The sequence below is a fragment of the Lepeophtheirus salmonis genome, chromosome 6 (assembly GCF_016086655.4).
Source record: "Lepeophtheirus salmonis chromosome 6, UVic_Lsal_1.4, whole genome shotgun sequence".
In the NCBI taxonomy this organism is placed as follows: domain Eukaryota; kingdom Metazoa; phylum Arthropoda; class Copepoda; order Siphonostomatoida; family Caligidae; genus Lepeophtheirus; species Lepeophtheirus salmonis.
Genome location: NC_052136.2, coordinates 52102692 through 52130545, shown reverse-complemented (window position 1 = coordinate 52130545; position 27854 = coordinate 52102692). Strand labels below are relative to the sequence as shown.

Genomic DNA, 27854 nt, shown 5'->3' with positions numbered 1-27854 from the left:
AAAATTTCTAAGCTTGAGGCCCATTTAGGTACCTGTAAACAGAAAAAGAAGTTTATAACTAAATTTTAATAAAAAATTATCTCTTAAAGTTTATTTTTGTGATGTCTCGTAACATTAGGAATTAATTTTTATTCAATGTGACTTCATCTCAATTTTCAAAAATGAAAAATCATTGTGAATTAATTACAATTATTTATTCTTGAGCAATAGATTACATGCAGCTGGGTGCTCCTGCTTTAAATATTTTCAATGTATTTTTTAATTTATAAAAGTTGTAAACGATTATTGTAAATCTGATAGACTCCCAGAAAAATACTTTTTCCACCCTTCAACTTTACAAAGACACAAAACGAGACAGTTATCTGTTATATATTTTTTTTTTTACTGTGCAAAATTTCACTTCTAAGATTCAACAAATGACGTTACTTTATCTCATTTGCTCATCGCTAAGACATTTTTTTTCTTCCCTTAGTAAATTTCAGATTGTTAATACTTAATCGTAATTCGTAGACTAAAATAACTTTTTTTTTCAGCACCCATAGAAAAAAAAAAAAGAAGTTGTCGTTGTGAAATAAGTTTGGAGTAAGATTGATAATGTGGTTTATAGCCTTGGGATATCCTATTAGTCATATGGCTTTGATACATTTTCAATGGTAAACTCATGTATAGATAAATCATATTTGAATCTAATAAATATCATCTGTTTTCTGACATTATCGAATCAAATAGTCAGGTATATCTAATGTATGAGTTATATATATCTAGTCATTGGATACTTTTGTAGCATACAAAAAAAATACAACTGTTGATCTTTTTTTTTCTGAAGTAAAAAACTCTCTTTTTCTTATTTTTTCTCCTTATAAATGTATATACTACACAATAGAATAACGTTAAACATAAAGTATCTAAGACTGAAAAAAAAACACTATGAGACAGAGAGAGAAAGTGAAGAAGAAAAAAGAAGTTAAGAGAAAGAAGAAAAACCATCAAGTTTGTTTCCATCTTGCGCTTTCCCTTCTAAAAATTACATACATATAAAGTAGAGAATCTTCCTCTTCTTCAACAGTTGACTAAAAATAATAATGTTGGAAAAGTTGCTTGAAAACAGGGCATGTTTTTTGGGTAAGCCTCTTCTTTTTCTAACCGGCGATGATGGTATGGAATTTATTTAGTAATAAAAATAAAAACAGTTGACTAGTTTACCTCCTCAAGAGAACATCTTGAGGATTTATCTATAAAAAAACAACCTTAAGCGGAAATATATACCTGTACAGAATGTGACATTGAACTAATGAAATTGTGTCTCATATACATAAATATTATTCGTGATGCTTTATTAATATTAAAAATATTCTTAACCTGTAAGTTTTACTATTAATATATATGTTATTATACTATTATAAGAATTTATTTTTATTTTTATATGGGAAATAGTTGTGCTTATGATTAATTTATTCCTCCAAACTACATGCATTAAAATTATTACAGGAATTATGTTCTTCGGGTTTTACGACACCGACTTTAAAATCTAAACAATAAAAAACAATATCAGTAAAAAATTTGATTTTGATTTTTTTTATCTGTAACATTTTAAACAAATACAATAAATAGTTGCAGAAAATATTGTAAATATAATTTTTTTTAAATAAGTACATTGTTAGTATTCACAATTCGTTAAAAACAGAAAAAGGCAAATCTTACTCTCCTTCCAACTTTATTTTTTGTACTTATCTTGGCAGTAGAAAAATAATAAGAAAGCATAAATAACATCTCATAATACCTCAATGAGTAATTCCGGAATTTGTCATTTATTCAGAAACTATTGATTTACCATACAAAAAGAATTGAATGGATGAAGTATATGATAAACTTAGAATTTACATACAAGATGGATTCATAATAGGAAATACAAAAGATACTACAAGTATATTTCAGTCTTTGGGTTGAAAATATCCCAAGGGATAAATATTTGTTTAAAAATTTGTGATTCTTGGAATATATTTCATATTTCATTATGTTAGTGTTTTACAATTTATATAAGTATATTTGAATATAAATATATGCATATGCCATACTTAAAAAGGTGAAACGTCATTTTTAATCGTATGAGGATAAAATGGTACCTCTTGTGCAAGTAGGCTGTACATATGCATTCTGGCACGGTTAAAAATGCATGAACTTTTACTTCTCTTGTTGTATTATTTAAAAAAGCTGATCAATACAAAATAATAATAATAATCCATTTACTTTAAAAATTATAAACAATAGTCAAAACCTATTTATTCATACTTTAATTTAGATAGCAGATAATAAAAAAGAATAATATAAAGCTATCTGGTGAAGATGTATTTGAAGAAATATAATCATACATTATAATTGAAAATTTCTTAACCAGATTAAGGCTTAAAAATATAATAATTCTTTATAGCACAAGAATCTATAAACTAATTTATCACTGGACAAATTTTGTGTTACTCTTTCCTTCACTTTTATAATTTAACTTTCACAGTTAATTCATTTTCTCGAATTATGGCTCCAAAGTCATAAGTTTGTTGTTTTCAATTTTGTCCAATTTTGAGACTGTTCACTAATCACAATATAGCAAAATTCGTATTTTGCTAATTTTTTGACAGAATATAAAAAAATTTAGGATTATGGTTATCAAAAATTAATTAATATCAGATTTATTAGTAATTTGTATCAACACTTTTATATTTTTGTAAACACGCTTCTCATTATTTCAAAATGATGGTTTTTTAATGAGGGGATCAAAATATAATGCATTGCTTTTCAATATAATAAAGTTATTAAATTTTTTTATTTCCTTTCAAATCTCAATTGACATTTAGCAACCCTAACGTTATAACCTTAAATAGTTGCTGGAGAAAATATTCTTTTTTATTTTCTTAACATTGTATATATTATTATTAGAGGTAAAAATTTTATAAGAGTGCAAGATGTAGGTGGGAGTTAGACATATTCCTTATTACTGAATTAAGACCATTGTTAATATTAGCTGCCTTTGATATAACTTTGAAGGAATAAATGAATTAATGCCATAAAGAGGAGAAGCTTCTACATAAATATTAGCACCAGTGCAAGTAAAATATTTCACTTTTTATTTAAATTCGTATATATATATACACATTTTAAAAGAATTCACATCAAAGATAGGTGAAAATTTTTGTTTGAGAGGGAGATGTTAACACCTCAATGGCCTATTAATAATGACAAAAAAAAAGTAGAAAGGGCACACTCATCAACCTTTTTTCCTTTTCGAAGCGAATAACTAAGTTTTTTCTTTACACAGATTCATTCTTTAATAACTATCAAATAAGATATACTCTACACAGAATAAAAAATTATTCATTCCTCTTCTATTACCATTTTTTATCATTATAAATAGATAATTAATTAGTTAAAACATTTTTTGAAACCTTCATAATTCATCACAGAATTGGTAAATAACTCAGAAACTAATGAAGTGTCATTAAAAAAAGGAATATAAGAGGTATGTTATACATTTAAAATTTACCTATGGGGAGAAAGACTATGAAACATACTAAATATTACGAGAATACTTCAGTCTCTGGGCTGAACAAATACTCCATATTTTTAATAGAGATTACAAAAAAACACTTTGTAATTTAACAAATACTACGGGTGCGTTCGTTTCATAATTTTTTTACTTCTAAAAAGTAGTATTAAACTGTTTGACGTGGGAAAATGAAAAAGCACAACTTTGTGCTCCTATTTGGACACCATTTCTAAATATGAAAACTGGATCTAGTGGATTGACACGCTTAAAACAGTTGAATGTATTATGTGAGTAGGTAAAATGTAACAGGTTTTACAACATGGTAAATACGTAAATAAACTTACAAATATATATGTTAAATATTAACATAGCATTCCATTCAGTATATATTTCTTTGACTCTCCTAAGATCTTTCAAATACAAGATTCTTATTTTATTTTCTCAAAGGAGAAAAGAAAACAACAAGAAAAAAAATCTCCTATGATTGACCTGAAGATTTTATTCGTTTTTATATTCCCATCAACATAGAACTTAAATTTTCTTTTCTTTCCTTCAATAAAAAAAAAGACAAAAAAATATTATACTTTTCTTCTTTTACAAAAGTGCAATCCAATATATTTAAAATGTTTTTATAAGAAAAATAAAGTTTCATTCAACATACTTAGAATTAAATCATGTTTCATGTCCAATCTTTTCTTTAAAATCTCTTTGTGAATAGATTTTATTCACTTTTTATGTCCTGAAACCCTTAATAACCCTTCATGGACTGAAATCTTCATTATTTACTTTTAAGTAATTAAACAAGTACTTTTATAGGGTGGTTAGTCACACCAACATTTCAATGAATATTTTAGCAATGTATAACTTTATTTGCCCTTAGTAGTCGTTTGATATGATATTATATGGATCACATATAACATAAAATACTTTTTTGTTATAATGTATAATATATTTGATTTCATAGTAGATATTTTATTATTTATAAATTATTTTCAAACAAGACTTTTTAAAGCAGAATAAAACACTTTTCACTCTCCTTTCTTCTCCCTTTTTCATATTTATTATTGGAGTAGATACATAATATGAAATTATAAATGATATACGTGAAAATTTCTATAATTATTCATATTATTTGTTAATAACTTTAAATTACTATCTTAACACAACTGGATATATAAATTAATAATTTGCATACCAGATGAAAAAAAAAAATGGTACACATGATATTAAAATCATTATTTATTATGTTTGTAATAAAGACCCGTAAGAGAATTAATAACAATTATTATCTGCTAAATGTCTTATCCAATGTACTAAAAAATTATACATGGCTATATTTACTTATATTATCATTTGTCAATAAATTTATTTCCCATTTAAATTAGATTTGATGAGTTTGGGTCCGATATTAGTAGGTACACGTATTCCTATCAAGGCAATTTTTATTAACATTATTTCTATTAAAATAGCAGTCTTTAGGGCATTGATGTTCTTGTGTCGTTTTTTGCAGGCCTTGGTCTCCACGTGCGCCTAGATAGAGAAGTCTAGTGGGTTCAGATCTGGGCTCTGAGGGGGCCAGTAGTCCTTGAGCCAAAAGTTCATGATGTCCTTGTTTCCTGATTGGACATGGTCTCACGTGTGGGAGTTGTTACGCTCTCACAGGAAGGATTTTGTTTATTTTAACAGTAAAATACGAAACAATCAGATTGGTTGCCACAAAACCACTTAAAAAGTATATTTAGATCATCGGTAAATAATTTTGCACGGCCCGGTATCTCAAGTACCTACTGTTTTTATTTTTTTGTAAATGGGGACAGAAATGTCATTTGCAGCGTGATTCAAGGCTTAGAGCATCAACTGTTCTTAGTCCATCTCACACACCAGCAGTATTGCCAAGGTTGATGAGAATACATTTATTTGATATGGTAAATATATTTTATTTATTCGATAGAATAAGTTAAAGCTCAAAAGTTCAAACATTTAATGAACCATTTTTATAAATTAGGTAATCCAGAGCAAGAAAATCGTTTAATTGTAATTTATATTTTAAAGAAAAAAAATCTTGGTTTGATATTCTGCCTAATAATAAAAATCTTTATTCTCTGAACCGAAATCAAAATCATTTTACAAACTTTTTTGTCGTACAAACATCAACATTTCATATATAATCAACAAATATATCATGCTAAATTAATCAAAAAATATTTTTAAAGGAACCAATCTTAGATAACAAGTAAAATACTTCTGGATAAGCAAATCACATACAATTTTAACAAGTTAAATTTCTAAAACTAAGGGAGCTACATTAATTAAAATTTACACAAATTTTGTCTAATATATTTCCATTTCTAACCTTTCAAGTAGCCTCCATTACTTTTGATAATTGCCTTGATACGCTGCTATAAGTTTTGGTTTTTAATTGAGTCTAATGTAGTTCCAATGTAGTATATAACTTTTACTCATCAAATGCTTCCTTACCTACAAGAAAAGATGATGAAATTAATCTTGCATAAGCGTATTATGAAATAAGATAAAGGTGTAACCTTAATCTAAGATTAAACCATCCCCCATAGATATTACCTTCAATCAAATGTCATACATTTTCTTATTGAGACAGTATGTAGGTATATGACTGAATTTTAAAGGCAGTTGTGACCTTATTAAAAACCAAACGTACCTTATACATATTTTAATGCATGTACTCTTTTCTTTGTGTACTATAAATAGTAGTTGAAGAACTAAAAATGTCATTTTTATGTACTTTTGTACATGTTTTTATTTTTACATTTAGAAAATTTATTTGAAATTTTACTTTTTTCATATGAAATATGTATTTGCGAGTATACATATAGATAGCACCCGCTTTCATAAATTAAATCATTGATTTTGCGATATAACTAATAGTTATTTAGAATATTAATTAAAACTTTTTTATGGAAATTTTATTACTATTGAAGTAATAGCAGCTAAAAAATGAGGATATGTAGTTAAAAGTTTTAACTACTTCAAATATTACCATGACTCTGTGGGTTGGCTTATTTAAAATAATAAAATCGATGAACTTTTTTTAATGGTATTTCTTTATTTTTTCTATACACAATATAATAAGTATGTGTAAGCCCATTTGAGTTTATTACGTTTACTTCTTGCAATGAAGAGGGGGAACTGAATTAATAAAGTTGGACTATTTTTTACTCACTTAAAACAAAATCCAATGTAATTATGCATCATAAATTTAAGAATGTGAATATATCATTAAATTAAGGATGAATTCAAAAGTAGATAGGTTCAGAATAATGACAAATAAAAATAAATAGACTGAAAAGGAATGAAATTCAAAAATTTGATTCATTCCAAATAAAAACAAGTCAATGTACTACTGTTAACGATGATTTGTTGAGTACTCCTGTTCCTTAATTATAAATATTTGAAAAAATACTTTTTTCTCTTATGTGTAAAAATGTGACGAATGAACAAGATTAATTATCCGATAGTAACTTCTATAAACTTTATTTGGTCATAAAATGAGGCGAACAAGAAAGAATTCATTTCATATAAAAATATATTTTTTGGCATGTTTTCATTGCAAATGATATAATTTTGTCATTTCACCTTATTTGTAATGTCAAAACATTTTTTTTCAAAATGTGCCTTCTACTAGAATGACGGTAGAATGATAAAGCTTCAAAAAAACAAAAGCAAATATATATAATTGTTTAAGAGATAATCTATGTACTAAGAACAAAAATGTATCTTTAAAAGATAAACAACAATAGATATTTTAGTCCATTGTTGGATTAGTGTAATCTTGTTTCTTATTAATTAAGATGTGAAAAGGGCTATTTCTGATATTTGTAACAGCAATTTTGATTGACATAATATCAGATGATACGAGGTCGACTTTAAATAAGGGAGTACTCACCTTTATTCCTTCTTTTTGAGTACATTATCAGAACAACACAGTAAGAAATCGTATTTTTTAACATTCTTTCTTTAGCAATGGTATGATTTAGTCATTTTAACGGAATTTATGTCAAACCATATTTATTTTATAGTTGTATTCTCTATGGAAAATATGACACGAAAAAACAAAAAAAAATTGGAAAACAACTTTCCAAGTAATGATTGATTTTTTTAGCTTTTCTCGGAGGTAAAGGCTATTAGATTTATTTTAAGTATTTTTGTTAAAGTAGTAAGTAGCTATACAAAAATTTTATTATTTAAAACATTTTGCTATAACATGTTTAAATTAAAGTAATTTTTTTTACAAGTTATATCGTATAGTTAACTTCAAGACCCTTAATAATTATTTTTGGAAGAAATCAAGAGTGTTATCCCTTTTATTCTTAGATTTTTTCAAAATAAATAAATTTCTAGATATTTTTGATATACTATATCAATAAACAAATTTCCTTTTTAAATGATTTTATAATTTTTATGTACTCCTTTAGATCAAAAAGAACTTTTTTTGTTTCTTTAAATTTTATTTTATTTTTTTATTTAAAATAACCCAGCTCCACCTAAAACTTTTTTTATATTATCAATAATTCAAAAATAGTTCAAGAATTGGAACAAATGACTTAAAGAGAATACATATTTAACTGCTTACTTCCTTTATGTTATTAGTACTTTTGTAGACATATTTATATCTAAGTTTAAAAATTGACTTTTGAACCAAATTAAACAAATTCTTTGTTTTTTTTCGAGAGCTTATTGTGCAACACTCAAGGTATTCAATATAAAAAAGTCCTTAAAAAGAACAATAACTAAAAAACGCAAAAAAACTTTGGCAAACTATTTTTTCATTTTAAATTTGTCCACTACTAACTTATTTTCAACTTTGTTCTTTCTCTTTTTAAAAGATAGGTTGAGAGATACAATTGTAAGGATGGTTAAAGAAATTAATTTTTTATTAATTTATAACAAAACAAAAAAATCAAATTGAAAGTATGTATTTGTTACGTGTGCAACTGTGGATACATTTTATTATTTTTTAATGTATGAGAAACTATTCATATATAATGTGTGTTCGTATATTCATATAACTAAAAATAATGTACCAGAAATGATTATTTGTACATTTACATATAAATATATAAAACATAAATCAATCAAGTTTTATTGTGTGTGTGTGTGTGTGTGTGTATTAGACAATCAAAAAATATGTTGGATTGTCATTAAGGTCACTCATATATATATTTATGTATGTATGTCCATTGTCCATTTGTATGTATAATCAGTTTTTTGTAGTAGCTTACTTTAATTTTTCATTAAAATATAACGTGAAAGCTTTTTTCGGTTTTTTCATCCCCCAACATAATTAATGATACACTCTCAACCTTCAAAATAATATATCAAAGAAGTCGATCCAAATACAAGGGATAGTTGATTTAATGATTGTACAACGGCTAAATATAGAACATTTTCTTTCCTCCTGACGAAATAACTCCAAAAACCATTAGTTATATTGTATGTTTTGTCGAATGTAGATCAGTAACGTCAAATGTGTATAATACTAGATATTTATCGCTTCACCTGCATGCTTCACTTAAAAAAATTTTACAATTGATTTTCATCGTATGACTAATTTTTGCAAAAGAGATTTTTTTCTCACGACCCGTACATACGACCTCAAATCAAGCTTCTTAGGTCGTCGTAAATTTTGATCCCTGAAACTGACATTCTTCTCATGCAAATTGTCTAATCCTTACTTATTGGCCATGATCATCCTCACGAGATTTACTAGTTTATGTACAATCCTATAACCGCATATATAAGGAGACATTTAGCAGAAATTAAATCTTTTTACCAAGTATATTCTTAGATCAATAATTACATTTTATAATTCCTTATTTCTTATTATAGATTAGTACAATTTTTTGATGCTTTTTACTAACGATGCATTATTTTTTCATATCTCAAACTGACTTTTAATTAAGAATCATCCTATTAATTGCGTAACCAAATACGTAATTTAAAAGACAGTTAGAATATATTCAAAAATTTAATAATTGACGTTAAATATGTGATTACAGAATTTGAGTATTCTTTCCATCTAATCTGTTGTGTCCCAATTTTTTGGATTGGTGAAAATAACAATAACATTTGATTTATTATGGAAACATTTTTTTTAAACATACTGATAAGTCATATCTTCTAGAACGCCATATATAAATATGTAAAAAAAATTATTCATGTAAAAACATTATAGCTAAAGAACAATAATATTTATATTCCTTTATCAACATACTTTTTACTTGAGATTATATTATGTATGTATATTCAAATAATGTATTTACATTTGCTCGCGCATACATAGGTAAATATAATATATACATATAATGTTGAATAAAAAATTAATTATCTTTAATAATACTCGAACATGCTATATAGGTAGTAGGTGAGTAGGATGTATTATTTCTTACACAAAGAAAGTCGTTAATCATTGAAATATACGTCTATGTAAACTAAAATATTCTATAATTAGTGTTACTCCTACAGAGTCTACGAATTAGTAATGTGGAATTATTTCATGTAAATATCCACATACAAACGAGTTTACAACATCACAATGCAAAACTTCCTATAGGATTTTTGTAATTAAAACTCCTTAGAATGATTGAAGTTTGTTTCATTCTACCTCGAGATGAAGAAGTAAGAAGGCAATTGGCAAATAATCATTTTTTTACTCAAAACTTTTTTGACCATTTCGCAAAAGAATATCGTGATTGTCAACCTAAAAAAATATAAGATATCTTCAATAAACTCATGGAGGTTGGAGAGGATTAAATAGAAACAGTAATGTTAAAAAAATGTTGATATCTCTCAAGAGGGATGGTGTGAATGATATATTCGTCGAATAGGTAGTTGGGCCAAAAGTGAACTCCAACTTAAGCCATAAGAGTTTTCTAGAATGTCTTCTTGTCATTGAGCAAAGAATATTATCAGAATGAAGGGGGTGTTTGATAGCAAGATTGAATCACATCCCATATTTACTAGAAAAGTGCTAAGTAATATTCTGACAACTTTAAACAAATTGAAGCTCAAAAATTATATAGTGGCCATAGCCCCAGATCTCATCCAATAACATTAGTGAATGATAAAAAGGAAGATAACTTGTCAAGTTAATCATCCAAATTTGGATGCTCTCAAAACCTATATTAAGTATAAATTAAAGTTAGATAACACAGAATAACTTTTTATCAATATTCGAGTTTTTATAAACGACAAGAGAAATCCTAAAATATCAGTGGTAAATTTATAGTATAACAAACATATATTTTTCGTAATTATTAAAACTTTTCTAAATATAGATTTAGATTTTTTTTGAACAATGGAAAGTTGAATATTCAAAGACTTGCCGTAGATATAAATATATTTAAATTATTTACTAAATAATTGTTTTTCAAATGATTCTACATGCAGAAAATCAATGTTGTTATTTTTACAAAAATAGTTAAATGGATCTAAAAATTAAATGTAAAATTTATTACATTAGAAATTACGTTTTCACAAGAAAAACAGAATACATAATTTTACCAATGACTCTAATTTGTCTAGAATTTCAAATCTTTGTCCTTAAATTAAAAAATATACCCGTTAAGAACAACATTCTTACCCTAATGTATGGGAAAGTCTTTTTCTAGTTTTGTATTTCTTAAGAATGGTTTTGTTTCTAGTTAGATAGTCACAACTGAAATATTAGTATTTTACCTTACAAATTATAATTTTTGAGTCTATTGGTTTTCCAATTAGTTTTGACATTTTTATTAATACTTGAAATAAAGTAGTATAAAATGAGAATACATTTATCTTGGTTATTTTTTCATTCAACCATTGTAAGTAATCAATAATAATTTTAAACAAATCAAATTCAATTATTAATGAATATAAACGACGAATGTACTCATTTACGTCATTATATATATACTAAAATTCAATTTTTTGATATTTTATCGAGTATTTTAAGTTGAATAATAATCATTAATATATTATTAATAATTTTAATTGTAATAAAAGGAATAATATAAATCTCATTCAAACTTGATGGTTAGAGTATAGTATAAAAAAAGAAGCAGAAAATTAACGTAATAACCTTGAAAATTTGAATAGTGTTTCAGCTGCTGAGCAGCTTAGCTTTCATGATGTTTTATTAGAAAAGCTGCAAGCAGCTTGGAGATGAAGGGAATAAGCAACAATCCAACTCACTATCTAGCAAAGCTGTAGGCAAGAATTACTCTGATAAAGATAATTCATTCTACTCTTCACCAAACAAAGACATATACTTACACTCTCATATAAATAATCAGCGTTACTCTTGACCATTCATGAGCACACTTTCGCTTTGTTACACTTTATAATAATATGTTTTCTCCTAAAAAATGAAAATAAAATGACTAAAGCTTTAAAAAAAAAGAAGGGTTAAGTTGTTTACAAGAACAAAATTATTAAACTAAAAAATGCTAAAGACTTACAATACAAATTAATATTTAGTGAACATGGGTAAATATATGTTTTATACATATTTTATTTCACTTCATAAGTTACAATATAAATTGTGATTATTATTTGGATAATATTTCACCATTTTTTTAGGTAAAATATTATTGCAAGATAAAATTATTTGTTTTCATTCTGTAAAAAAAATGAGTTATTTAAAATAACTAGTGTAAGAATAAAAGTTAACTATAATCCTATTTCGACGATTTCTTTTTTTCTAAAGATTTTTATCAAACGATTTCTTTCTATAGCTACTTTGATTAGATTTCATGAGATTTTTTAAAGAGACAAAGTAATAACAATAAGCAATGTAAATAAACTGTTTGTTTAAAAAAAAAAATGAAAGACATACTTTCTTAGAAACAGTGCCATTGAATTTATATTACAAAATTAAGGAAATTGAGTTACAAACTATCAGAATGTAATACCTATAAGAAAGTTTAAAAACAAAATATATTTTTTGATCAAATAAAATTGTAAGTACATGTATGAAAATAGAAATACCAGAAAAAGTTGACAAAATTTACATTATAAATATACAAATTTTATCATTAAACTTGTATTTAAAATAATACATATTTAAATCATGGAACATTTGAATAAATTAATAAAGTAGATTATACTGAATTTATTCATAAATCCACATGTTTGAATTGATAAGCAATGTTGTTTATTTAACACTAACAAATAATGGAACATATATATTTTGTAAAAAAATATTGTTTGTTATGGGGACCACTATAAACAAATATAAAAAACATCCAATCATCAAAAACAATTAAATTATTCAGATATATTTTGGCTAAATATTAAATTTTGAAAATATTTAGAATAAAAAAATTGATTTACACAAACTAACTTTTTAAAAAAAAATATTTAACTAGTTATTACTGGTCATTAGTCATTTTAATGACAACATGTACAACTTTAAATTTAAAACTTTCTTTCATGGAAGATCTATTTACATGTAAATAAAATTGTACGTACTTGAGAAACAAAATTACAAATTTAGAGTGATTTTTTCTTATAAAATATGATTTAATATCATTTTTAATTGTAATTTGTTGAGTACTTTTTCCAGTATAATAGGTTTAACCTAATTTTTGATTTAAAAAAAAATAGAAATCCAAATAAAACAAGAGCTATATATTTTCCATATTAATTTTAGAAATGTATTGTATACATACTTTATGATAAATGATACAATCTAGATATTTGAAAAAAAAATGAAGTAAAAAAAAACAATAATTATTTCAATGTTACGTTCAAAGAACAATACCATTTCGTTTTTTAATATGTATAAAAGCTATAAACATATCCTTTTTTTGCGTTAAAATATTTTTTTGAATATAAAATAAGATAACTATTTCAAAAGGGGTCATTTTCCGTCTCAACAATGATTTATTTTCAAGTTTCTTATGCAAAAAAATTATATTTATATATAATAATAAATGAAATTGCAGTCTATTAGATTATATTTGCATTCATGTACTTAAATTTTATAAAATCTACATTATCTTTATTTTTATGGAATTTTAAACAATTTTGGTTCAATCCAATAATTATCGACAGTGTGCTTAAACACCATAGTTGATACATTACATTTCTACAATAATTCTTTTTTTTGTAAACTAAAAATGGATATAAATGGAAATTTTAGAAATATAATAATATGGTCAGAACAAAAATTGAGCATTAGGAGTATAACAAGAGCTTTCAATTTTAAACACTGCAAGTATATAAAAGAAAAGAAACAAAAAAAAGGTAACCCAAACAATTTGAATTTATTTGTGAAGAGATTAGTTTAGCTTTGATGATAGTGGATTTGATTAGCTACAAGAATGGATGAAACGAAGGACATAATCACTCAGTATGCAGTAAGAACCACCCTGAAAATTAAAGAATATTTGCAAGGAGAAAAGCTTAGCTGCTATGATTTTTTATTAGATTATTTACTGGGAAATAGGAGAGGAGGATAATGCATATGCATACAACTCCATATTTAGAGAAGACGAAGAAGGGAAATACTCTGTTGACGCTTCATGATCTACTTTGAGCCTAACAGAGACTAACATATACACTTACCAACGAATCCACATTGTTACTCTCCATCTTTCATGAACACACGCAATCGTGGTTACTATATGTAAGGATGTTCTCTCCTCCTCAAGAGTTAAATAAAAATGATAACAACGGGGGAAAATAGAAAACACTATTCATATTGTCAACTACAAAAAAAATCCAACTTTGTTAATAAAAAGCATGTAAATAATTAGGTTGACATAATTCCTAAAAATGTTGTTTTACTTTACTGATCCTTGCTCGTAGGTCTATTGCCTTTTGCTAATCTTTTACCAAATTTTGTGGCTCAAATGAGTGTCTTCTTCTTGGATGCGGGTTTCATTTTGAATACACTACATAGTACCATCATTAAATACTGACAATCGATATGAATAACAAATTAAAGAATATTTGGTGATATAAACCTTCTTTTTTGGGAAAAGTCAATGAAGAAGTCACATCACACTTAATCAAAATAGTGGCATGCAAAAATAAATACATATGTATATGATTTATGTCATATTTTCGAGGGTCAAAAAGTCAATTCACAAATTAATATATTTTTTTCGAATGGAATAACTATTAGCCAATATTTATTCTGTTGTTAATAATATAAGCAACACTAATACCTGACATTTAATATATTAAAAATAAAACTATTTTAAAATATCTTGCACCTCCCGCCCCCTCCAAAATAAATAAATAATAATAACATGAGATAAGTGATTCAGTAAGATACATGATAATCTAATAAAATAATTAATTTATGCTGCCACTAATGCATATTTTATAGTTGTAAGTCAAAATGCCGAATAATTATTTTTAGAATGAATACTTAAGATATTTTTATTTTTACTGACATCATTTTGCATTTATTTTTTTAAATATATAGGACATATGTTCTAATTTACATAGTTTGGCTCTAAATTTCTTCATAAAAATGTGCAAAAATTTCCATAATTGATTAAATCCTATTGATTCATATTTCGTAATTTTATGCATATAGAAAATATTTTTATTCAATTGTTTTATTTTCATAGTTTCTTCACTTCTAAGAATCTGAGTTTTCTAAAATGATTCTCAATCGATGTTATAGTTCAAAACTTTTCTTTTTTATATTAGAGTGAACAGTTTATTCTGTTTACAATGAATCCTAACGACATCTTGAGATTTACTTTAGTAGATTAAGCATGTCAAATCTACAATATTCTGTATACCACAATTTAATTTTCTGTACACATTGATAAAGTATTTTTTATTTGTGTCACCTTCTTTGAACAATTATATAGAAGGTTAAATTAAATTGAGACATTATGAATTAGAAGAATTACTAAAAGAGATTAATTATAATAAAAGAATTATAACTTAGAAGAACAAATTATTGATATTTTCAACTTTACTAAGACGTCCTAGATTAAATTATTGTTTGTAATTTTCCTCTAAAAAGATAATCTTCTCTACATCGATATTATACAATTTGTTATAGACACGATCTACTTGCATTAAAAATATCAAACAACGTAGAGAAAATACTGTCATTTAGTAAAAAGTACGAGGAACTCTTCATTAGAATTGAACATAATTTCCTTCAACTAAAAGTGTAAGTCCTTGATTATTTTTATCGCTTCAAGTTAAAGTTTTTGAATATATTTGTTGAGTCCAGGTCGATTCCTCAGATGTATTTTCCTTCTTTTTTTTTTTTTTTTTTTTTTTTTGCCTTGTAATATAATTACTTTTATATACAATCACATATATAAAAGTTAAAAAAGTATAATGTAAAAATATTTAAAATATAAATGTATATTCACCCATTAAAATAATGTAGAGCAAAATAATTTTAAATTAATAAATATAAATCTTTTATTCAAGTCAAATATGAATAAAGCTTCTCTAGGGAGATTGCATGTGTTTTATTCCCATTACTGTTTATAAAATTATTAAAGCAAATGAGATGATGTTAAAGCTTATTTAATAGTAATTTCGCATTTTTTTAAATACGTCATTCAATTAACCAAAAAAGTATTATGATTATAAAGCAAAATAGTTTTTTCCCAGATAAATTAAAGTTTATGGTATTGAAAGACATTTTTTATTAGTAGCTAAAGAAATGATTGTTTAAAGAGTTAATATGATGTATTAATCCAACTGTTACAAAAGTGGTTAATGTTTGACATTATAGAAGAAACCAAAAAATAAATACGTAAAAATTTGAATCAATAAATTTTCTATTGAATAGGAAATTTCTATGTAAATATTGAGATGTTGTGTGGGACGAGTTCAATGGTGATTATCAGTGTTAATTTAAAGTATATTTAAATATTTTTTAAACTTAAAAATAATAGAAAGTTTACTGTTCAAATAATATTGCCTAATTTGTACAAATTAAACTTTTCTGGTCTTCATTTCAAAATATGAATTTTATGACAAGGTATCTTCCTGAGTATAGCATAGTTTATTTGAAAGTTAATTAACAGGTTTACCTTCAAAATATCAAAGAAATTACATCAGAATTAAGTATTTTTTTATCTTGTTTGTAGCTAATTACTTATAGGAGAATGGGTCCCATTGTGATAACATGCTATATTTTTACGTTTTTAGGTATGTCAAGTATAATATTAGAATAAGGAAATAAAAAAATCTTTTTTTAATCTAATAGTTATGTCTACAAAAAAAAAAAAAAAAAAAAAAAAAAAAGTTGGTTTTAAGTAATTAGGGCAAAGAACCAATTTAAAAATTGTTTAAAATGGTACAGTTGGTATTTAAAAAATTAAATATAGGAATATTAATTATGTCACTTTAAGTATATGGCATGCAGATTTTTACCTATTCAAACGCTACTTACTTAAATTATTTATGCATTTATATAGTGTTAGGGTTAGATGGAATTTAATATTTTTTTTGAAATAATATATATTTATTATTAAAAAAAAATATATACTACAATACTTCAAAGTTGGTTTAGTACAGTATGTAACCCTATTACCAATATTTGAATTTTAATGATCTGAGAGTTATGTTTTCATACAATAAATGACGTCCAAAATGTTTTTTTGAATCTCATTAGAACATATAAAATCACCATATACGTTAAAATATATGATCAACTAATCCCTGTATTACAAACTTAAAAATAAATTAAGAAGATACAATACGTAAATATTGAAAAATAAAATAAACATGTTTATTTAATTGACAATAAACTATTCAAATTTTAATTAATAAAGGTATAATTTTGGTATCAAAATATTTTTGTAGTAACTATATTGATATATTTTGTAGATGAAGACATTTTATATCATATCTTTTTATTTGAAAAAAAAAATACCTTTCTTGAATTTTGAGAATATAAACTACGTTACTATAGTCATATAATCTTTCTTTTTTCTGAGATTACTTAGAAGTATATTGTTTTTGGCAAGAACCAGGAAGATGGATCTCATTACCTTGAGATAAATTGTGTGCTTTATATAATGAGAAAAAAAGATTATTTAACTTTTTGTCGATGTATATTAATTAAGAAGAGTATGTATAGTCCATACAACTTTAGTTGGGAGTCCATTACTACTAAACCAATATATAAAATAGGATTTTTACAAATTTAATAATAGTTATAATGCAGTTTTGCAATATAAATATGTATTTATGTTTAAAAAATAGAAATTATAGAACGTGAATATCCAAATAAATGAAAAATAATATTTAAAAAACGTTCATCAAATGTACTAACTTTTATTTTTTGATTATAAATATATTAATAATTTGATGCTTTAGGTTAAAAATCTCATAGTTCAAGTTTCAAAAATTGAGTAAGGACAACTCTGTGACAATAATAAGTAAAATATTGTATTCATTAGCTGACAATTTTGGCTCTTGTCAATGTAAGAATATCCTAACTTCTAAATCTTTTATTTTATAGATACAATATAATTTTTTAAGAACAAAACTGTATTTTTTGCTTCTCATGAACAATTATGAATACAAAAAAAAATTAATAGAACTTTTTTTTGTCTCTATAGATATTTTGTCTAATCAGTTCAAATTATATTAAAAATTGAATTGTAACAATTAGAAGTTTATGTTTTGTTTTACTTCCTATTTCGTAGGTTAAAAAATTGAGGGTCGATTTAGCCAATATGTACAAAATTGTATAACAATTATAGTACATATTTTTATCTTTCAGCCAATTATAATTACCTCAAAATATGCTATATATTTGACAAAATTCAAATAACCATTAATTTTTGACTAACAAAAATATATCTGAGATGTCCTGAGTTCCAGTTGAAATAAATTTCACAAATCATTTTTCTATTTTCAATTTTCATTGGAACTCTCATTTATAAAAACTTTGATGATTTTATGGTAATCAATTTTTGCCACAAAAAGTTAAACAATCTTCTGACTTTGATTAAATTTGTTCTTTCTTAAACTTTGACAAATGTTCTATAATTGAAAATTTTGTACAAAAGAGATGCAAAGGAAAATAAAATTTACTGAAAGATTGAAATAGAATAATAATGCGGGTATTTATAGGACATGTTTTTAGAATTTGTGACGTATTTTGTTTATACAATGTATTAGAATATGTGTTTTAAAACAAACAAATATCCATTGCGCAATCCTATCAATCACAACATGGTTTAATGACACGTATTTAAGTTAAGTTCGTACATACATATATGTATGTATCTATGTGTATTATCACAAAAAGCAAGCTAGAATATTGTTTCTTAAAATTGAATATATATTTTATTGTTCGGAAAATTCAACTCATACTTTTCATCCCAGAAAGTTAACCTTTTCTTTCCAACCCAAAGACAAGTTCATTCCGAAGTAAGTTAATCTCAGGTAAAGTTTTTCCTAAACAAGTTCATCCCAAGTAAAATTACTCCCCAATCCTACATATTTGGAATATGCATTAATTCAAAAAACCAACTATGATAAATTATTTTATTTTACTTTTTATGCAAAGATTTAATTATGCAATAAAAATATCATTATCCTAGTAAATAAATACCCAATTTAAATAAGAATTTATGCTTAACAACACACTTTATGTAACCTTTAACCATGCAACAAATCTGCTGAATAACATTAAAATACGTGTTGAATTTGTAGGAAAAATTATAGAAACAACTCATTTTACTTTCTTTAAAAATTATATATTATATTTTACGAGATTATGTTTTTTCCTGGTTATGCACTTGTCTTGGGATAAAAGTTCCTTGCGATGAACTTGCATTGGAATGAACATGTCTTTAAGGGAAAAAAGGGATATCAACTTTCCAGGGGTTAAAAGTGTGCGGTGAACTTTACTGTAACCTTTATACTACATCCATATTCTATGACAAATTTTCGTCTAATTCTATCAACAAATTAGTTTGATTAATCCATTGAATGCACTGTAAATTACAATATAACTAGCAAAACTTTATTATCACAATTTAATAATTATAAATAGATATATTTTATTTGAAAGTCTTACAACTTTATTTAAGGTAAAATTTCCTTTTGTTGTGGAAATCTCCATTAGAATTAACTAATTTTTTAATTAAAAAATGGAATTAAATATATAATAAATTCTTCAAATAGTGGTAAAGTGAGTTTGGGGTACTTTATGCAATTCCAAAGAAGCCCAGTTATTTTTAAGTTAGAAATCACTTTCTAATGTAATTCATCAAAATATTTTATTGTCATTTTTAAGCTTATTTGAATTCTTGATTAAACTTGTTATTGTTTTTTTATAAATTGAGGATTCATGTTTATTTTCAAACAATGTGAATGAACGTTATATGTCACGTTCTCATTACCTATTAGTAGTAAATTATCAACTGATGTGCCACTATTGACCTGTTTCTTTATTTGGCAAGGAAAAAGTATTTTTCGAGGCAAATAAAGAACTGACAAAAACAACAGTCAGCAATTTAATTATTGTTTGAAGATTTGATTTCATACATAAAAAGTTTTCATTGTAGCATTAAAATTAGAATTTAAACAAATACTACAACATTCTTTTTGGTTAGAAATGTTTACAGATTTTATACCAAGTACACAAAAAATAGAATAAAATCGTTGTATCTTCCTTCAGTGTCACATTTCTTATATGACATATATTATCTTTACTCCTACATTTTTTTTTAGCTCAAGGAGAGTTTTTATATCTTCTGTGGCATACTCATTATTCGACTCAATTAATTTCACAAGGAGAAAATGCGTCGTAAATAAATATTTTTAGAAAGTAATGGAACTAAACATACATTAAATGACTTTATACGAAACAAAGCACGCCCCTTAATTCCCATTTTTTATTAAAAAATTATAAATAATCCAGTTTTATCTATTCTAATTACTTTTGATGAGCCCCATTAAGTATATATCAATACTAGGGTAGGGAAGCAAATTGTGTACTCGAGATATAAATATATATATACATCAATAATTTTATATTTTCAATAATAAGCAGAACAAGGATCTTAACATCATATGTACAGAAGATTTTAGCAAAACTTTTTTTCTCAAAATTGCCACTTTCATTATCAATATAAGCCTTTACAAGTCGTCTGAAGGCCATGCAGGAGTTGATAAAAAAACTCATCGGCAAGTTGTCCCATGCAGCCACTATGGAGGACTTCAGTGAGTTCACATTTGTGTTTCAGGTCCTGTTGGTTTTCTTCTCCAAAGTTTTCAATATTGAAAAATCCAGTGGGTTCAAATCTGGTAAGCAAAGGGGCTATATCTCTTTAGACAAAAATCGAGCCATGGATTTTACTAAATCTTTACTATATATTTAAACTTAATTTCTAAAAAAATTAGCTAACTAATTAGGAGTTTTTATAAATATACACAGAAACGAATATTTGTATTAAACTATACTACCTAGTGATGTAAATTGTGTGTAATTTTTTGGAATGAATCTGAAGAATAATTAAATCTTTCTGAGCTGTTGGCACCGTTATTTTACTCAATTATACTCAAAATCTGATTGAACATTCGTGTGTACTTCTTGATTTTCTACTTCCTCCTCCTCTAATAAAATTTTAATGAAACGTAAGGAATACAGTAATTTGGTTATGCAGTGTATATCAATACTACCTCTCTATGCCCTTAGTCTGTAGCACTTGAGGCTACAAAATGTGCCAAATAATTATAAATGAGTAAAGTTACTATATATGTTGAGTTACTTAGTGGAATATGTCTTTCATTGTACTCAGTCTTTACCAGTATCATTTCGAGAAGAAATTTAATAAATCCCCTTAAGTGCAATTTGTGTATCAATATTCAATTATATATTCGTTAAAACGATATTTGAAATACATACACGAAATGAATATATGTTTCTAAAAAAAATGCAATTTTTTTAACGGCTAAAAAAAGATTAATTCAAATTAAAGTAGAAAAAGGCTAATAATTTATATTCATTTTGGTCTAATTTTTTAATGTAATTTAATTTATAGTTTTATAAATTGTTGGAAGTTTAAATGCAAATATTCTCTATAATATAGCATTGGTATGTACAAAGTAATAATTGATTCAACAAATATAAAACAATAAAGTGACAAGTCTTAAAAATGAAAGAAAAGTAACTTGAAAATATTTAAAATGAAAGAAAAGTCACTTGAAAATATTTAAAATTAAATAATTGTTGCATTGGTATGAATATGAACTCTTTTCCGATTATATATTGATAAAGTTTATAAATCTGAAGTAGGTATATTAATAGATTTCAAAAGATTTTACTTTATAGGATCTATGTTTGATAAATCCACCATATGCTGCTGTTTATATATGTATATACTTATATATTTTGGTTAACGATTACCCTATGTGTGTATATATAAATATACTACCTATTTTTTTTTATCGACAATAACAAAAAAAAATCTTTTTTCATGTGTGAATTCCAGTAGGCTATAAAAAAATTCCTTCCCCACACACCCAAATAAATAAAATTATTCGGTCCATTGAGTCTTTAACCCCTTATTCCCCCAAATTCCTTTCATAAAAAAGATCTTTATCTATCCTAAAAATAAAAAAATACAAATACAACCTTATAAAAATTTCAAAAAACCATATCTGAATTTGCTTAAGAAACACTACTTTATTTCTAAGACTTTTTGAGGTAAATATCGGTCAACCAATCCCATTCTTAGGAAATATTTTTGGACAGAAACTTTAATTGAATACAAAGTTGGGACAAAAAATTGCAATAACTTTTACCTATGAATAAATCCTTGTTATTTTTAATATCGAGGTTTTATTGTGCAATCAAATGACAACTAAAACAGAAATAAAGAAATCTTCTTTTTATCCCATATCCCCAAGTGTAAAAATGTCAGAACAAGATTGGAGAGACGTTGGCATTGCCATATGCACTATTTTTAACGCCAAAAATTCAATTACAGCCCCCTACAGCCAAGAACAACCAAAACTTTCTGATCGAAAATTTAACTGACTATTGATCTGCATCCGTGTAGTCCTCCTCCAGCCTTGACCTCAACTTACTAAATTTCACAGTTTTGAGGGTATGGGAGAAAATTGTCTGCCACACATGGCATACTAATTTGGATTTGCTCGTGATGCATATACTCTTGAGGTGAGATATATTTAGCCTTTACCGTCAAAAGTTGTCGAACTGTTGGCTGGCGTTATTGTTAGTTGAATCAGAGCATAATGAATAAAAAAATTACCCAAATATAGTACTTAAACATATCTTAAATTGGTGCTCAAAATGGTCTTTCTTGATACCCTAAAAATTACATTTTTTATAATTCAGTCAATTTTTGGGTTTCATCTCTATGTGAGGTGGTATGGTTTATCATTTCCCAGGATATTCTGCTTGAGCAGGATCTCCCGAGATCCTAGTAGGTATCATCATAGACGTTCAATATGTTTCATGATGCTTTACCATATAATTGGTATTTTATTATGTTTTTAACAGAGCAAGAATACTATATATTAAACATCATATGATTAACTACATATATACCATTAATTCGTTAATATCATTGGGAGTTTATTTAATATAAAATTTACTTTACTGAAGTAAACATTATAAATTCAATGCTTTGAATAGCATATTTATATACAATAAGTCATGCCAATAATGTAAGTATGTTCGTAGAGAGGGGGGGGGGATAGCCAGTATAAGTTCTGGAGATGTAAATTAAATGAATGAGCGTCAAATTTGGCAATGAATACAACATTGAATGGGGACGATACCATTATTATGTTGTTGTGCGTGTTTAAAAAAAATCTAACGACCTCATTAGGCATAAATTCAAGGAAAGAGAAAGAAAGCCGTAGAATTAATGTCTAGAACACAGAAAAAATATTGTTTATGTCTTTATTCATACGAATAATATGTTAATCTAAAAAAAACAATGACAAAAAATAAGAAATCGTTTATTTTAGTCAAAGAGTTCTTAATAAAAAAAATAGCTCATTTTATTTATAAATACAAATGAAAAAGTATTTGAATAGAATATTATATGGTGAGTAAGGCTTGAACAATTTGTAAAATCTTACTATGGTACGAACTACGGTTCACAATAACCTATAAATTTATTTATTATAATCAGCAATTTAAAGATAATTAAAACAATGAGCTGCTAGGCCACTTAATTAAAAAAATATTCCAGTGGATTTTGTCACTGAGATGTCGATAAAAAAGAAATTCGATTATATCCGTGACTATTTAATGAGAAATTAAATTCAACCTACCTCGAGGAATTCGTGATTAAGAGAATTCTTAAAACCATAAAAGTACGTGGACAGACGGATATTTTTCTTTTAAATTTCAATAGGACTGGGAAATTTACAGATTTGAGAATACTGGTCCTTGAATCTACGCAAAATACAAAATATGAGATCAGTAAACAGCAAACAGGAATCTGTTAGCGAAAAGGCTTCTGTTAGGGGAATAGTATATACAAGAAATTGTAAAAAACTGTACTTTTCCATGCATTGGTTCATTTTTCAGAACCATAAAAAATAATTTACTCCTTGGAAACATATTTGAAAAAACACCAGAGGCGAGACTATGTTTTTGTCTTGTAGAAATGAAAAAACAAATTCTAGAACTTTTTTCCTTAAAATGTAAGCATACTAAACAGCTAAGTAGTCCAATGTCGGAGACATTGTATGAGGTATACAGAGTTACATAAAAATAAAACAATTTTTGTTTTATCTACATCTATTGGCCTCATCAAGAGAATATGGGTTATTAATCTTCTCAAACTCGTATAAAAGTTCAAATTTATCATAATGGAACTTTAAGTTTGACTTGGAGCTTTTAAAGAAAATATTTTTAATGGCTACCGATATCAACAATTGGAAACCAATCACGGTGCTTAATGAGAGCTATCGCATTCTTGCCAGTAGAATAAACCCATTTTGAACTCCAAACTTGGCAAAGAACAAAAAGGCTTCCTAAAGGGCAGAAAAATTTCAGACATTACAAGAAATTTACAGTCTGCTGTGGAAATTATACGTAAAAAAGGAACTTTTGGAGCAATAATAGCTGTAGACTTTAGCAAAGCATTTGATTCTGTCCTACACAGTCATATTTCGAAAGCAGTTAAAATACTTCTTCCAAAAGAATACTTTAATCCTATTAGAGCGCTTCTATCCAATGAAACATCAACTATTTTGATAAGGGAGGGAGAAAGTGACCCAATTACCTTAAAAAAGAGCTGCCGTCAAGGTTGTCCTTCAGCCCCCTTATTATTCGTCGCTGCACTAAAAGATCTTGGAGATTCCATTATAAAAAATTACAAGGGAGTTTGGGGTGGATTTTGGGACCTCGAGACGTATAATTGATATTTATGCCGACAACGTCACATTGATGTTATAAGCTAACTCTGAGGCTCAATTCACTAGACAAATTAAAGTAATTTTGAACTATTTCAAGAAGTATAAAATGAGATCCGGTTTGAAAATCAACTATAAAATGACGGTCGTTCTTCCTATTGGTAAATGGAGCCCAAGTAAAATTGTTTAATACAACCAAAACAGTTAGAATGGTAAGCCTTATCGAGGGGCATTATATCCTTTCACGATTTGACTCAATGTTCAACTTTTTGGAATTTTTTTATCCACTAAAGAGAGCTGTAGGCAATCACATGATGCCCATTTCATGGCATTTGAGAATCTCTTTTGCATTAAACAATTGCAAGGACTGTGGAAAATTGTTTAATTCTTCGAAAGAGGATTGACCTATATAATTTCTTAATTATTCCTAATATCCTATATAAGGTAACAACTATTCAATCGAAGAAGAATACTCTGGCTTAATAGGTTTTTTTTTCATAGTATCTATTTACTCTCAATCAAACGACCTAGATCTCTTATAGGTGGAGGATTATCTCTGCTCTCAAGAATACTACCTAAAGTCTATCAAAAAATTATAATTGACCTTTCAAGACATCCAGGGACAGCTTTTGCTGACTGTCCTTCACTACATACACCGAAAAAATTCATATTGCTAAACATAGCAGGAATGAGTGATAAATTCGGGACTCCTATTCTTTTATTCGGGCTCACTTCAAATATGTTGAGTGCTCCTACAAAAACTCGTGCCATAGAGTTGGCACTCTCGAGTTGTAGAAATAGGATAGCAGAGAAGCTGACAGAAGGCGTCCCTATCCAAAATGAAGAATTTAGAGCTATTTTTATTTCAACTGCTGCAAGATACTCTGTCTTTGCCATTAAAATTCCAGATTCTTCTAATCTAATGTAGAAGTACACGGGGGATTTGATACACTACTACCCATATGCTTCGAAAGACAATATGACGTTTTTTTTGCCGTCTACTACACATCCACAGACGGTTATAAATTTTTGTGCATCCAATGCTTAATTGTTGTCTTTTTGTCTCCATCATACGTTTTTTTTTAGTTGTATGATTTTGATATATTTTATTCATTTGTTTTCTACCTGATCATTGTACTAATTTTATTGAAGATTCTTATCAAATGTGATAAACTACTACAGAGTATTTTAATTATCGTTTGATTCACCGTGCTAATTAACTGTTGTAATGACTTTAGTTTAGGGTATTAATTGTAAAATAAAATATTTATTTATGTGTTTTTATATACGTAACATCTATAAACGCATAAAGGCTTTATATGAAAAAAAAATTTTTTTTTTTTTTTTGTAAGGTTATCAACAACCTAGGAAAAAAAATATATTCTTGTCATTTGGACCATAAAAATGTGATTTGGTAAGTTAAAATATACATTTCACTTTTTTATAAGATATTGGCTTTCATTCAAAATAAATAACACCTATTTTATACGCCTCTATAGAGAAACTTTTTCACTTTTAAACACCCCTCTAGAGAGAAATATGTTCAAATACTCATTTATACAAGCATATTTAAAAAAAGATCACTATTAAATTATTGATGGGATATATAAATTGAAATTGCAAAAATATGTAAAAAAAAGTGATAAAAATTAACATAATTTGTTTATGTTACATTCTTTATTCTAATAAAAGATAAATATAAAGTCGAATAAAAAATATCAGGACATTCATAAAACTGAATGCAATTGCTCACTTTTCACTGAGCACCTTTCTAAAATTTCTCGTAATTATGTGAGTTTGAAATTTGATAAATTATATTAACTGATGGCAAATCAATAATTTAAATGGTATAAGTTACAACAAAAACAGTGAAAAACTGACTTAATCCAAAACAGGCAACTTTGTTTATCTGTCGTCTGAAGTACTTAACTTTATATAATATAAAAAGAAAAAAATAATAATCATTCACGTGGGCGCTGCAATACACAAAAGTTTAGCTCGAATGACGATTGTTTTTCATATGAAAATTATGGCTTCCAGAAAAACACAAATATCTCATAAATGATAAGGTCTACTTATTAAATTTCAATTGGATATTTTTTTTGTGATCCATGATGTCCTCATAATTAATTTTTAATAATTTCCATTAATTTGTTAACAGTTTTATTTCATTTTGAAAAAGGTTGATTAAAAAAGTTAACCTCTTGCCAGTAAGGTAAGCATAGCCATGTATAAGAATATTTTTTTTAAAGGAAATATCTTACTGTAAACAAAATTTGAAAGACAGTTTCAAAGATACTCCATTTTTAAGGCAAGAGAGTAGAATAGAGTAAAAAACATAAGAAGAGTCGCTCTGTTGGATGCAATAACAGCTGTCTGTAGAGGGAGAATTTGATGAATGAATGAATGATGTCCTATATTTAATAGGTGAATAGTGTTTCTGCTGTTTAAGCCTGGCCGCCCATGAAAACTAGAACAAATATATAATGGTCCTGTTATGATTTTTTCGTCATATTCATTCTATTTTTATCCATTTTGGAGACAAATAGCTAGCAGCAAAAGCTTGAGAGGCAACAATGGTCGTTCTGTTATTAAGGTAGACTCCTCAGTTAAGACATTTCTAAGGTTTAATTTGCCAAAATTTGGGTGTTTAAGATGCAATATTGGACAAAATCCACATTACTTCTATAATTATCACAAATAATAGCAATTATACTGGTAATTATAATATTTTTTATTGAAATTTTGTAAATATGAATACAAAATCAACCTATCAGAATACATTAATATAATTTGTCAAGATTTAATGCAATAATTTAATAACAAATATATCTCCCAATCATATACACTTTCTTACAGCTAAATGCATCTGATAATAACGGTAAGTTAATTAATCAACCCCCTCTATAGGAGTCACCGGGATCTTTTGAGATTTTTTTATATGTGT

At 26.2% G+C, this 27854-nt stretch overlaps 1 protein-coding gene across 5 annotated transcripts in view; it reads left to right on the top strand.

Moving 5' to 3' along the window:
• Window positions 1-1041: 1041 nt before the first annotated feature.
• Window positions 1042-27854, top strand: part of LOC121120536 (uncharacterized) — a 67178-nt gene continuing 40365 nt past the window's right edge. Inside the window, exons 1-3 of one of the 5 annotated variants that reach the window (XM_071889672.1) lie at window positions 1189-1361; window positions 5049-5287; window positions 5356-5463. The gene's annotated coding sequence lies outside the window, so the exon portion shown is untranslated. Of the gene's footprint in view, window positions 1362-5048; window positions 5464-26259; window positions 26322-27765; window positions 27789-27854 lie in introns of those variants that run through there. The other 4 variants (XM_040715418.2, XM_071889671.1, XM_071889670.1 and 1 more) reach the window with 4 other exon arrangements.